Raw genomic sequence first — 15637 nt, 5'->3', positions numbered from 1 at the left:
GCGCTTCATTGGTTTACGCGGGAAAAAAAATATGATTCGATACTTTTTGAAGACATCTCGCACCTCAGAAGTAGAGCACTCTGGTGGTGCGAGGGGTACCAGGTGCGATCCCAGGTCATATGATTTTATGGTGGACAGTATCGTGTCCTTGTCTTTTCTTGAGATTCTTCCGTTTTCCCCCATCATTCATTAGTTTTCATAATCATTCATTCTCATCCGTTTCCTTTAGCCTGAAAGACCTTTGGAGTGTGTCGTGAATCTAGAAATGTCATTTTATTCACCTAGTCTGCAGCACAGGGTATTTCATTCCTAGATTTGTGCAAGAAGCTCTGAGGTTTATGAGAAAAAATATACTTTCGATATGGAACAACTTTAAGACACTAGAGCAAATAATGTAATAAAATGTTTAGCAGTTTAGCACGCCTTAGGTAGGTGTACAGTTACCCAGAGATAAAATGGATCAGTGAGTCAAGATTTCAGCAGATCAGTGGGTCGTGGGTCCTGGCCCACTGCAACCCACCACACACCGTGACCCACTCTGACCCACCGATCCGCCACAACCAACTCTGAGCTAACAACCCACTCTGCTTAGTGCATTGTAGACTGCATCTTCCGAACACTGGTGAATTTGCCGACGTTTTACTTTCAAGACCTCTATTTTAATTCTTTTTTTCATTTGTTTCTATTTACTTACCTGAGATGAATATATCTAAGTGATAAAAGAACTTCAGGCAATTTTGGATATTTATATTTGTAATTGTAGCAATAGCAACAGGACTTACTACTGGATTTTTTTAAAAAATAATTACAAATAATAATAAAAATGGAATTAATCGTAATATGACCTATGACAAAAATTTTACCGTTTTATATCGTAAAGGTAAGATCCATCGTTATTATAACAGAGCGGCGCTTGAGCGATTGGCCGTATAAATTCAAACTCCGATTAGTGATAATTTCACAGCCTTGTTTTATTACAAGTGTTAACTCTTTTGTCAGTGCAAAGGAGGGCATCGGCCATGGGTCAGAGTTGATGACGATAGATTTTGATTGGTAGTGCGTGAGAGTGGGTCACGATTGGTCGTGGGTCAGTGAGACATAGGTCAAGTTTTCATTGACCCACGCTATCTCTGGAGTTACCCACGAGATGAGAAATTTCTAGTATCGTCTCAATTCTCGCCTTGAAAACGATACAAAAAAGTGCCTTTCCAAATTTGAAACAAGACGAGGAACATGAGGGAAAAGAGGTTCAATACTTTCTAGACAACCTAATATTATGAAATAGGATTTTCTTTAATGAGCTACGTAAAAAAAGAAAAACGCTCGCGAAATGGATTGAACAACTAACTTACAACTAACTTAGAGTTAGTCCGATATGATTTTAACAGCTTCTGAAAATCGCTTTTAAGAAAAGCAATATTAACCGACTTCAAAAACGCACTAAAAGTCAGAAAAGAAAGAAAAACATTTTTAAAAATATTAACCGACTTCAATAAAAGTGCTAGAAAGTATATAATAATTTATTATTATTATTTTCTATAAAACATTCTCCTTCAATATCTCCACCTTGCCGCGGCGGAGGGGGATGTGTGCGTACTCTAATGATCCCAAGAGCTATGCCGGAGATAACTTCGCTATCAGAGGGTTTCTTATGCCGGACAGGTCTTTGGGGGTAAGAGTTAGACGAAGAGAGATATTATGGTAGTGGGCAGCAGCTCTACCATTACTACACTGAAGCTGAAGATGATTGACATCGGCAAGGTTCAGATGTGGACAAAAACAAGCAGGGACAGGATGTTCTCTATGGCTGTTTCACTGCGAGGTGGAAGGACCTGGGACACCCCACTTTACTAGATCCCTAGAAAACAACATGGAAAGAGAAATAAGAGTATGTAATATTAGGGAATACGACACTACTGTTTCACAGAGGGTCGTCTCCGGCAATGGAGGGAAACACAGCAGGGCCTTCTCGGTCGTCTTCAAAGGAAACCCCTGCAGGATAAGAACCTGGAATGTGCGATCGCTGTTACAGTGTGGAAAACTGGAAAACCTGAAGAAAGAAATGGGGCACATGAAGATAGATATCTTCGGAATCAGCAAAGTTAGATGGCCTGACGGACGAGACATGTGGAGCGGAGACTTCAGAATGATTTACTCAGGAGCTGTAAACGGTACAGCAGGAGTCGGTTTTGTCTTGAATAAGAAGATAGGACAGAAAGTTATAGGCAGTTGGAAATACAATGAAAGGATAATAATGTTGAAGATAGCAACCGAACCGAGAAATATGACGATAATCCAAGTATATATGCCTACATTAAGCTATACAGATGAGGAAGTAGAAGAAATCTTTAAGCAAATAGAAGAAGTATTGGTGAAAGTTGAAGACCAGAAAAATTAAATCATCATGGTTGACTGGAACGCAGTATTCGGCGAAGGCAAAGAAGAGAATGTAACTGGGAATTTCGGCCTAGGAGAAAGGAATGCGAGAGGTACACGATTAATTGAGCTCTGCAAAGGCCATAATCTGACTGTAACGAACACTCTTCGAACAACCACTAAGAAGAAGATTCACATGGACAAGACCAGTAGACAATGAAAGATATCAAATAGACTATATACTGGTCCGACAAACATTTAGAAATCAAGTGAAGAACAGTAGGAGTTACCCAGGAGTAGACGATGACTCAGACCATAATTTAGTTTTGATGAAGAGCGAACTCCGACTAAAGAGAAAACGAGTTGTAGCACCAAACAAAAGATGGAACACAATAAAGCTAAGAAGAGATGAAAACATGAAAAAGGAATTTGCAAATGCGACAGACAAAGAGACGTCTACGGTAGCTTTAGCAGGTGGTGACATCGACTCGAAATGAGAAGCCTTGAAAGCAGGGATTACAAAAGCTGCCGACGAGCACATAGGAAGAGAAACGAGAATCCAATATAAACCCTGGATAACAGCAGAAATATTGGAAATGATGGAGAAAAGAAGACAGTTCAAGATAACAAATAAAGAAGAGGAATACAGAAGATGCAGAAATCAAATCAACAGAGAAGAAGGCCAGAGAAAACTGGATAAACAATTTATACAAAGAAATTGAGGAAAATGTAGTCAAAGGCAATACAAAAACAGCATATAGAAAGGTTAAAAACAGTTCGGTGAGAAAAAGAAACGCACAGACATTATCATAGACAAGGACGAATCAACGCTAATAGAAGAGGACCAGATAACAAGAAAATGGAAGGAATACATTGAAGAACTCTACAAAGGAGACAGAGTGAACGAAGAAGAGATAGAGAAGGAAGAAGACGTCGATGAAAATGAATTAGGACCATCAATTTTACAGTGCGAATTTGACAATGCTTTGTAGAAAATGCAATATGGTAAAGCCCCAGGAATAGATCAAATACCAACGAAAGTGATTAAGAATCTCGGAATAGCAACAAAGAAGAAACTTTAATCTTATTAATGTAATGTACATCTCGGGAAAAATACCAAGAAACTTCGAGAAACCATATTGGTACCTATCGCGAAGAGGAAAGGCGCACGCAAATGCGAAGAACACAGAAAGTTAAGTTTTTTTTTTCATGCGTCAAAAATACCGAGCGAAGTAGCTCAAGTGGTAGAGTATTGGCTTCGCATTCGGGAGGTCGTGGGTTCGAATCCCGCTGCCGACCACCCTGACTGAGGTTTTCCAGGGTTTCCCTCAGTCCTACCAGGCAAATGCCGGGATGGTACCTACTAAACAGGCCCTGGCCGATACCTTCCCAAATCCTTTCCATTGTTATTGTTGTTGTTGGATATCCAGTGTAAAATGGCCTCGGAGCTGTATCTGGTGATTGTTAAATAAATAAATAAATAAATACTGTGCAAAATTATCGCACAACGAATAGAGGGGAATATTGAAGAATGGTTATCGGAGGACCAGTTTGGATTCAGGAGGAAAAGAGGAACAAGGAAAGCAATAATGAGTCTACGATTAATCACGGAACAGCACATCAGAATAGATAAACTAATTGTGATAGCATTTGTAGATATAGAGAAAGCTTTTGACAACGTAGATTGGAATATCATGTTCAGAGCGTTGAAGAAGCTGAGAGTAGATTACAGAGATAGAAGAATAATATACCAACCTTATAGGAACCAAACAGCTATTATAGGAAGAGATCAGAAGGAAGCAATAAGTAAAGCAGAGAGGTAAGGATGTGGACTTTCACCTCTTCTGTTCAACGTCTATATAGAAGAGGCTATGAAAGAATTCTTGGATAAAAAAGAGAAAGGCGTAAAAGTAAATGGTCAGGTCTTCAGCACAATAAGGTTTGCTGATGACATAGCATTGATAGCGGAGAACAATAAGGACATGCAGGAAGCACTTTCAAACTTGAACTACCAACTGGAATAAGAAGAAAACGAAAGTGATAAAAGTGCACAAGAGCAGGACACGAAAGGGAAAACGTATGGCTAGATGGAGAGAAAATCGAAGACGTTAATACGTTCTCCTATTTAGAAAGTCTAATATCCTCAGACGGAAGAAGTGAAAAAGACGTAAGTTCCACACAGGCTAAACAAGCATTCGATAGGAAAAGAGGACTACTAACATCAAGAAATGTGTCGCTGGACTTACGTCTTCGAAGTCGTAAACGATTTATTAAAACACTGGTATGGAGCGTGGTGCTGTACGGATCAGAGACGTGGACATTAAGAAAAGCTGAAATATCCAAGCTTAAAGCATATGAAATGTAGTGTTGGCGCAGAATGCTGCGCATATCATGAACCGAAAGGAAAAGTAATGAAAACGTACTAAAGGAAGCTAATGAAGAACGACAAATCAAGAAGATAATAGGAAAATAAAGAAACAGCATGCTTGGCCATCTTATTTGTCTCTCCGTTTGGATCACTGTGGTGATAGAGGAAAAGGCAGGAGGAAGACCAAGGATAGAATATCTAAATACAGTTACGAAGAAGAGGCCTTATCAAAGTATAAAACAACTCTCCCAAGCGAGAGAAAAGTTTTAAAATTTCCATGTTGCCCACCAACCTATGGTTGAGGTGAACAAGAAGAAAATCTATAAAACAAATGGAAGTCTGTGCCAAGTGAACCAAATTAATGCCCCATAAAATGATCATCCAAATTATTTCTTATATTAAGAATTAATTTGCTTCACTTGCCACCGCCTTCATTTTTTCGTAGATAAAGTAATGAATTATTTTCTATTTTCTATAAAATGTGTCGGCCTACGAAATTTCCGTGAACAAATATATATATGTAGGTACTGATTCGGAAGAAGACGCCTCTTGTTTCAAAATGACTACCATTTGAAATTTAAAACATCGGTAACTTCCTTACTATTAATCGTGGAGAAATGAAAATGCGCTTTAACAAAAAATAGAGATTATAAAAAAAAAAAAAAAAAAAATGGGTGAGACTGTAGACCTAGGAAATGAGGGGAGTCGGGGACGAAACACCCTGCTAGCTGAAGGCTAGTCTTATAGGAAACGAAAACAATTTCTTTCACTGTATTGTCAGTTGCAAACAGTGAAAATTGCCAAAAGTGAATATTTTTAATTTTTAAGGGGTCTAAATGGGGATAAAGAAATTCCCACGTTCTTTAAATAGGCGCTTTCTTGGGATAGAAAATCTAATCTGTTAGATAGTTGATATACGAAAAGAAACTTAAAATTCGATAGAATTGTGGGTGTATGAGATGCGAGGTCGTAGGCCGAGTAAAGGCGGGGGTGTAGGGGGCGGAGCCTCCAGCTAGCCAAATCTATATTATAAAATTGAAAGTGACTATTTTTGTGACTATTAATCTTTTGAACCGCCCAACCGATCTCGCTCAAATTTCTGAAATAGATGCGGTTCTGGCCTGGGAGTGTTTTTAGCTATTCATTGTGACAGTATAAGGGGTGAGGGGGAGGAGGGGGAAATTATAAAAAAAATAAATAAAACTTAGTAACTCTTGAACAGGGCCGGTTCTAAACATTTCCTAAGTGTAAGCAAACAATATTTAGGTGCCTTCACTTAAATGATATTAGTGAAAGAGTAGAAAGTTGTAATGGACAAAAATCTTCAAATAATTTTTTCAATTGCATATTCCTTCAATATCTGTAGTCTCCCTCTGAATATTAACGAAAAATGACGAAATTATAACTAACACTAGTCCATCTATAAAGATGTATGTATGTATGTATGTAGGTTCCACCATAATTCTGAAACACATGGAATTATTTCAACCAAACTTGGTACACATATGATTTATGATCTGGGGAAAGCCCTATGGAGTAAGACACCTTTATCACTCTCAGGGTAGTTCCGGAAGCGGGTGACATATACAATTGAAAACGACCTCTGTTAGTGTCGAATTCAAAGTTTGCAGAACCGCTAAGATAACTATTGACACTTCCAGTGCTGTTTATTATCACGTGCAATTCCCATTGTCATGATAGGTGAAAAAGGGTGAAAAATAAAATATTCAAAATGGTGGAGAGTAGTGCGAATCCATAGTTTTGGTTGTCAGGAATGCGACTGACACGTGTAAAATAACTTTTGTAACACATTCAGTATGGATGGGTTTTGATCGTCACTTCGTATGCTACGGGACTAGGGTGTTTCAAAATTTATGCCGAAAGTAGAGTATCTTATGGATTATTATTACAATTTCATTGAAATGGGATCCTAAAGGGGAAGGGGATTCAAATATTCCCCATACTCCTATTCTTCCCGCACGAAGAATGGGTATTTCAGGAAGTTTATATACAGGGTGTTCATGTATTATGTAGCCAAAATCCATTGGTGAAATACTCACACCTAAACAATTAAAAACGTTCATATGAACATAGGGCAAAAACCACGTTGCTTCAAAATTACGAGGTGTCGAAATCGAGAAAATTGTAACTTTGAGGCTGTCTAGTTCGAAAACTATGAGAGACGTCAAAGGCGGTTAAAGAAATATTAGAGGAACTAGTACCTTATCTATTTAAATAACCATATTTCAGAATTGAGTTGTATCGGCGCACATTATTTTAGAGATAGAGATGGAAGAGCGGAAGCTATACCGCACCTGCCTCTATAAAATCCGTTGCGTGGATACATCCCAACTCTGAAACACGGTTATTGCCCCAGCGAGATTATGTTCCGGGAGGTTTTGGGCGGCGTGGTTCTGGCCAAGTGAGGTTTCGGCCAGGCGAGATTTTGGGCCACGTAGTTTTCGCCGCGAGGTTTTGTACCCAAACCCTTGCACTGATATATATCAACTGACAGACTGATAGATAGACGGACATAGCCGGTCTGTAAAACTTTTGATACTTTTGCTTTGAATATTTTGTAAGTCTAAAAGGAAAATACCAGAGCAGCCAGATGAAGACAATAAATGAAATACTGCTTCTGATTTTAAAAAAAAATCTGCAAACAAGAAATAACTAAATTCAAGCCTTCTTCAGGGATACGGTACAAGAGATCACTGTAAAGTGGCATGAAAAAAAAAAAAACTTTCACCTTGTCTGCATGAAACAACGAAGCGGAAATACTATATTTTCAACAAACTTAAAAACCTCGTTACTGAACTCTCTATATCTGTGTATGTGTGTGTGTTGTTTGCGATTTTTTCAATTTTAAGCCCATTAATTCGATAAAGCATCAGAAACTATTCCAAAGAAGTGAAGGAATTTTTCTCCTCACTTTTACCGTTCCAGAGATATTGGCCAAAAAAAAAAAAAAAAAAGTTTCAATTTCGGGAGAATTAAGGAACCATATCTCGGGAACTGTAAGTCATAGAGATAAAATATTTTGCGAATTTTTCAATTTTGAGCCCTCCATTTTGAACATATGTCTTCGTACAACAACATATCGTAGAACATTTTAACAGAATTCTTACACAAAACATGTGGAACAAATTTAGTCAGGGGTGTAGCCAGCAGGTTTGTGTTAGGGGGGCCCGTCGTTTTTGAGGGGGGGCCAGCTACAATGTACAAAGCCCAAAAAAAAAAATGTGTTGGTGCTAGTGTTTTTGAGGCCTGAAAGAAAGGAAAATTTTGGTTTCCTTCTGGAAGACTAAAAACACTATTTAAGCTTATTATTATTATTGTTATTATTATTATTATTATTATTATTATTATTATTATTATTATTATTATTATTATTATTATTAATAATAATAATAATAATAATAATAATAATAATAATAATAATAATAATAATAATAATAATAATAATAATAATATCCATAAATTATATTCAAGATAGTTTTTATTATGCTCAATCAAGAACTACTGTCCGGGACCAAACGCTATACTTTTGTGCATAACTATAAAGGTAACCAAGAAAGTTCTGTCCCTTTTCGAGGAGGTCTGTGTTTAATTGGACCTCACACCGTTAGTTGAATGTGAGTGGAGATAAGGCGAAGGTCAGTTGTTGGTGTGGGTATATCCAACATACTACCTGTTAATTCAGATACACCGTGAACTTGCGTAAAGACAGAGGGAACATGGGACATCCACAGAGCGTCATAAGAGCATGTATGCTAAACGAGTTCAAATGGAGGTCAAACGCCGCTGTAGCGGGACAGACGATATACCAGGTCTTTGGTGAGGGTGTCGTGACGACACGGACATTGCAGCGATGGTTTAACAAGTTTAAGGACGATGACGAAACACCCGAAAACAACATGTGCCAGAAGACCAACATATATGCAAAGAGAAACTGGGACTACAATTCAGTGTGTGGAGAAACCATTCGGCAGCACATCCATCAACTTGTGAAGCACTACAAGTTGGGTCGATGGGTCTATCATATTTTGACTCCGGGCCAGAAGGCAATGCGGCAGTCGCCTGTGTTTATTTACTGTTTCGGAGCCATTTCTGAACAGGGCGTTGACATGTGATAAAAAGTGTGTCCTATACGAAGCTCCACGGTGCCGTCATCATTGGTTAGCATCCCATGAACCGATTTCAAAACAGCCGAAACCAGCACTGTGCCAGAAGGTCCTTCTGTGTGTTTGGTGCATCGTGCATCGGGAACTGCTACCAGCTGGTCAGAGTATCAATGCAACTGTGTAGTGTCAGCAGTTGAGCTGTGCTCAACAAAAACTCAAAACTCTGGAGCCATCACTTCTGAATTGCAAATGGGTTCTCGTTTACGGGACAACGCTAAGTCCCACGTGGCTAGGATGACTCAGGACACCATTTTCCGCCTTGGATGGGAAACAATATTGCAACAACTATATACCCCGGGTATTGCACCGTCCGATTATCACCTGTTCCATTCTTTGGACAACCACTTTAGAGGACGCCAGTTCAAATCCCTAGTAAAAGTCCAAAATGCACCTGATACTTTCTTCGTTTTACGGCCCACCAAGTTCTACCGCGATGGATTGCATGGCCTTCCAGAACGTTTTCAGAAGGTCGTCGATGCTGATGGGGGCTATTTTTGATTTTCCAGGTTAGGTGACATATCGATGTTCGAAGGTGGTGGGTGAAAAAGCAAGATAACTCTTCTTGGTTACCTTTATATTTAAATTTAAGACCTTGTATACAGAACATATCTACACAAGATTGATTTTCTTCGAAATTTCACTTAATTTCTTTATGGTTTCCTGACAAAAATATTTATTTATTATTCGTGACTAAAAAAAAATATTATCTTACACTGAGTAGAAATAAGAGAGAGAGCGAATGAAATCCAAATTGAATAAAAGCATTGTTTCTCACCAAATTTTCCATCCTCTATATCTTTTAAAACACTTGTTAAAGCATATAAAATATACTGTACTTACAAATCAGTTTAGTACCTTTGTTTTATGGCTGTATTTGTAGTACCTTGTTAAAACGTTTGTCTTCAAATTGTCAAATATAAATCGCAGTAAATTGGGTAATCTGCTGTCACAAAAAAGTATTCTATTTTTTTTGATCGGTATAAGAAATAGATACTATACTATTTTTCGATCGGTATGGAAAAACAATATTTCTCCATAAATTTTACCATAAATTATTAATTATCAATAGACTTTGTTACTTTTAAATGTATGAAGCGAGATAATTTTACTATGATGTTTTAAAAGCTGGTCATTTGGGGGGGGCCAGGAAATCATTTAGGGGGGCCGGGCCCCGATGGCCCCCCCCCTTGGCTACACCCCTGAATTTAGTATTAAAGGAAATTAAAAATGGATAGTTATATTACAAGAATTTGTTTAATGAGGGTGATAATAAAGTACATAGAACAATTGATATAAAGCCTGTACAAGGTAATAAAAAATTAATTATTTTTAAGTTCGTTTTGACAATGCTCTTGCAGCATTCTTAACTGGCTTTAGAGTCCTTTATTCTCCTCATAACCAAATCGCAAATTTCTTTCTTTCTTTCTTTCTTTTTTCTTTTTGCTTGGGAGGAAATAAGCTAAAAGAATTTTTGGATTGCGTAATTTTGAAACATGTATTTATTTAAACACAATAAAGAAATAAATAAAGCTGCAGGGGATTTAGAAACATCGGGACGTCTTAGCTATGGGCCTGAATTTTGTACAACTGTAAAACATTAGATTTTATTTTTTTCTGCTTTTGTTTACTGATAAAAGTTAAAAGAAAGAAAAAAAACTGAAAATGCTTTATTTTTTTACAATAAACACAAAACTCAAATAGGAACATCATGACACTCGAAAACAATCTTAATTTCGTCATATTAAAATCATAAAAATGAATAATAAAATTGTTTGAAACAAACAAGAGGGCCATTAACAATACATAATCCAAAACAATGGTTGAGCAAATATAAAAGATTAGTAGCAATTTTTATTTTTTTCGAAACATATATATACACATATACGAACAAAAAAAAAGACGATCGATATAGATGGCACCGCAGTGCAGTTACGCATATGCGGATCCCAATCAGGGTCCATAAAACAAATGTCAATCGCTGCCCGCTTTTGGATAAAGCGCCCGCCCTACTAACGTGATTTATGTAATGCGTCTCAACAACAGATATAACACAAACTCAATTAACTTCACATGACATACATCAAGCTAGCAACGAACGACCATTCAATGGACTAAGTAAATCAACACAGAATACATGAATATTGCATATTAATATCAATCCAAACAGCCCCTTCCACTAGGGCTACCAACGCTCGGGCAGACAGTGTTTCTAACTTCAACGCAATAAGTCCAAATATACATAAAATAGTATTGTCTAATTCCAGTGTGTCTCAACCACCAACTCGTGGTACATTGGATTACACAGTGGCATATTTTGAACAGGGCCTGCTCTACCAAATGTGCAACACATGCGTTTGAACGGGGCATCAAGTTTCGATGGGCACCAAAATCTGTCATAACTATATTATTTAAACTAAATAAGTATATCTTGTTGGAAACAGTAAATTTAACTATCATCATCATGAAGTCTAAGTTGATTTATTTGAAAATGAAATGAAATGAAATCTTTAAGTTTAACGTCCCACGGTTATGCCGGTTAGACTAAAGGAGACGGTGATAATGAGAAATGAAATGAAATGGTGGAATGAAGAAAGTGGGAGGAAACGGGAGAACCCCGAGAAAACCTACGAGCACGGTGTTTGATTTATTTGAATAGGTAAAAAATACAACATTTATAAATCACGTTTAGGTCGCATTAGTTTAAGGCCACATGGACAGTGCTAAAGCAAATAGTCAAATAAATCGCAGCATGAATTGCTTGATTGCTGTCTAATACAAAAACTCAATTCTCGACCAGTAGCGAGCACCTGTTCCATTCAGTAAGTTATCACAGTTTTGATATGAAAACTAGTCTTGTCTTTGTCACAAACAAGTTTCTTATCATTAAAGATACATTTAAAAAAATAACAGATGTAGAAGGGAAATCAATAAATAACGGTAAAAGAGCTAGTTGCACTGAAATTGCAAAATGATATATTGGGATTGAAGCTTGATATTGAACTCTATAAAATACCAATCTTCCTCTGCAGGCGTGATTGCTTTATCTTTCCCGAACATAGTAGTTTATTATTAACAAAAAAAAAAAAAAAAAAAACAGACACAACGAGATTGCATTTGTAGTGTTTAGGCCTTTCTGAGTGCGAGTGCTTTTTCCCTCCCCCTTCGTTGTTCATGATGGGATAGCATACTTAAAATCGTGGGGACCGCAAAGCGAACTTTGTGGTGGACAAACACCGTGTGCGTGGGTTTTCTCGGGGTTCTCCCGTTTCTTCCCACTTTCTTCATTCCACCATTTCATTCATTGCTCATCATCACCGTCTCCTTTAGCCTAACCGGCATAACTGTGGGACGTAAAACTCAAAGATTTCATTTCATTTTCATTTTTAAAATCGTGGCTTTTAAGATTTGTTCTTTCTGGAGAAAGGGGGTCCCAAATGATGCCATTGCACGGGGCGGCAAATTGCCCAGGGCCGGCCCTGCTTTCGAATATATGAATTCTAACATTAGAAGATGGAGAATAAAGAACACAAGCTAGAACTCGACTAATTATCAGATTACCCGTTTTTAGCATGTACCATAAGTTTTTGAGACCATTTTCCCCCTGTGTTTAATTATAGCTAGAACGCTAAAATTCACCCATTTTTCTAATTGCAGCAAAATGTTTAAGATGTTTGGTTTACCAATTTCTTTCTTTTTTTTTTAATATAGTACATTTCCTCTGTCCGTGTGTCCATCCGGGTGACACAAAATCTCAACAACTACTTGATGGATTAGCATTAGTTTTGACCAGGATGTCGAAAATGAAATGATATGAAATATTTCAGTTTAACGACCCACGAATATGCCCTTTAGACTAAGGGAAACAATGATTAAGGTAGGTAAATGAATAATGGAAGAATTAGTGGAAAGAGAAATTGGGAGTACCTGGAGAAAACTAACGGAGAGGAAGTTGTCCAATACAAACAAACTTGGCCGTGGATCGAAACAGGGACCCCAGACAGGGACCCCAGTCACCAGAAATAAGCGTTCTTCCTCTGAGCCACTTGTCCAAAGTGGTAAGCCAGTCTCACACGGATCTGAACTAAGGCCTCAATCCAGGCTACAATTTAACAGTGTTGCTTAACTCAAACTTCCATACAATTTCTTTTATCCTGAGGTGATGTAGGGGTCTCAGACGATCCTTGAAACTAGGTAGGTTTTACCAGCAGAGCCTCTCGTGGTCGGTGCGTTAAACATACAAAAACTCTTGAAGAATGTGTTACGCACAGGGCAATCAACTGTCGTAATTGTAAATATTATTGTTTATCTATTTCAGAATATGAGTTCATCCGAAGATGAAATAGCCGTAACAGTGATATCTGCTCCGTTGTTGAGACAAAATGCGCGCTCCCCTCCCCCCAAAAAACGAGAGAGAAAGAGTAAAGAGGAGCTGCTGGTCAGGGTGTGAATTCTTCGCCCCAATAATGCGCACTAAACCATCGTATTTTCAATGGTGAAGAATGAACTACATACAGAAGATCCTCGTTCCTAAAAAAAAAAAAAAAAAAAAAAAAAAAAAAAAAAAAAACTACAGAATGGACTATTCAGAATTCCACATGCTATTGAAATTAGTAACTCCGAAAATTCGGCAGCGAGATACGAACAAGAGGGAGTCTGTATCAGCTGGAAAAAGGTCTGTAGATCCTTGTATCCACCAGATTGTAGAACTGAAAATCAAATGACCTTCCACATATGTAAATGAGGACAGTTATCATGCGCGGAAAGCTAAAATAAAGAAAGAGGTAGGTAATGCCCACATAACCCATAAAGTAAACTTATACCGCGCCGGGAGCTCTTCTCATGCACTACATCCGGACTTTCTGTATTGTGCCAGCATTGTAGAACTGTTCCCTAAAATTGCACGACGGCCACACAACATTGATGACAATTAACTTTCATTGTTTCTGTTTCTGGTGCTGGTTTACTTTTCGCGTACCACACCTGAATTTTATGTTTATATGTGTGTAGAATTACTAGTGTAAAATTATTACAAATGCTTTACGACGGATAAAATAAGTGAATTTATATAAAAGATTCCTGTATAAAAACTATTTTCCACCGACGGTGAATTTCTGCACAAGTGTACAGAAGTTGTATTTTGTTTACAAGTAAAACGCTACTAGTATGAAACCATGACAAATGCTATTGAAACTCGTATCACTGCCAAAACCCATTCGTTTCCACTACCCTCGCTTATGTGGATACCCACCTTCACTAAAGCACCCCCTCGCTAACACTCGGGCCCTCCAGGTTCGATTAGATAACATTTGTGCTTTTTAGTGGCGATCTAGCGCAGGTTGTGTTGTGTTTTTTGGGCTGTAGTTTTTATGCATGCATCCGGATGCTGTATTTATAGGCAAATAGTAAAAGAATTATAATTTGTCAACAATTGCTTATGATACCCCCTTGAATTTCAAGTACGCATTGTGGATATTTTCATGTCGCCCAGCAAAAATCATTTAGAAAACAATAAGAAGGGAATTAGTAAAGGAATTCTAATTTTTGAACAATTATTTAGAGTGGTGCACCAAAAGTAACCCTGCACGTTTTTTTTAAAACATGTTACATTTTTTGGTATACAAGTTGCACAACATACTTAAATAACTTATTTTTATTCTTTTAAAAGATTTAATTACATTTGTTCACACATGTTGTGTTCGGGCCGACACTACTTACTTCACTGCATACCTTCTCTAAGGTCTTTATTCTTGCATTTTTTTTTAAAAAAATAATATAAATTGTGCTTCACATTATCTAAAAATTCATATTTTTCATATGATTCTATTAATATTATTAATGTTTCTCTTGTCCAGGCAGCATTGTTTTGAAATCACAGCGAGAAATAGAGTTGAATGTCGTCAGGCGCCACTCTTTTCTGATTGGTAGTTGTATGCAACTCCAAAAGAAAATAGAAATTGCTTCTATTTCTTCCAAGTCAGGATCCAAATAAAGACAGCAGAAAATTTCAACCTGACCTAAGGGCAAGTTACCTCTCACACGATCGTTAAGTAAGGTCGTGAATTTTAGATCGTGAATCGCAGCCTTACTTCAGTCCCGTCTGAGACAGGCTGTAGAAATCAAACATTTTCCGACTTTAACAAAGATCAGCATAAAACAAAACACAAAAAAAAGAAAAAGAAAAAAGAAAAGTAATTGATAACAAGAAGCGGTTTCCTGTAATCGGTTAAGAGTTCCAAAAATACATTTGATCTCCAATCTTAATGATCTACTAAAACCGAAAGTGAAAAAAATCAACTACAACTGACGCTTTCAATATGGATCTACGTCAAGCAAAAGCGAGAATAGAAAAGGAGAAGCGCGTTTTTAGTCGTCGATTTAGCGTTCTAAGAATAGGCATCATATTCTCTCTTAACTCTTTATTCAAACCGGATGTGGCAGAAATAAATCACTTCCGGTTTCAACGTTGATTGCTATGAAGTAAAACAGTAATAGATAGTGAGAAAGAGTTCGTAGGAAACATTCCACCTCCACTCTAATCTCTCTACTAAAACCGGAAGTTATAGAAACACTACCACTTCCGGTTTCAACAATAATTCACAAACTATCATGTCGCTAGAAAATCTTAAATATATTAAAAATCGGTTGTCATTGTAACACTAAAATTTTTGAGTGAGGAATAGAGAAGGAGAAATGCATAATTGTGAGAGGG

The sequence above is a fragment of the Thermobia domestica genome, chromosome 17 (genome assembly GCF_964235325.1).
Source record: "Thermobia domestica chromosome 17, izTheDome1.hap1.1, whole genome shotgun sequence".
Classification (NCBI taxonomy): Eukaryota; Metazoa; Arthropoda; class Insecta; order Zygentoma; family Lepismatidae; genus Thermobia; species Thermobia domestica.
Note: the sequence above shows the minus strand (reverse complement) of the source record.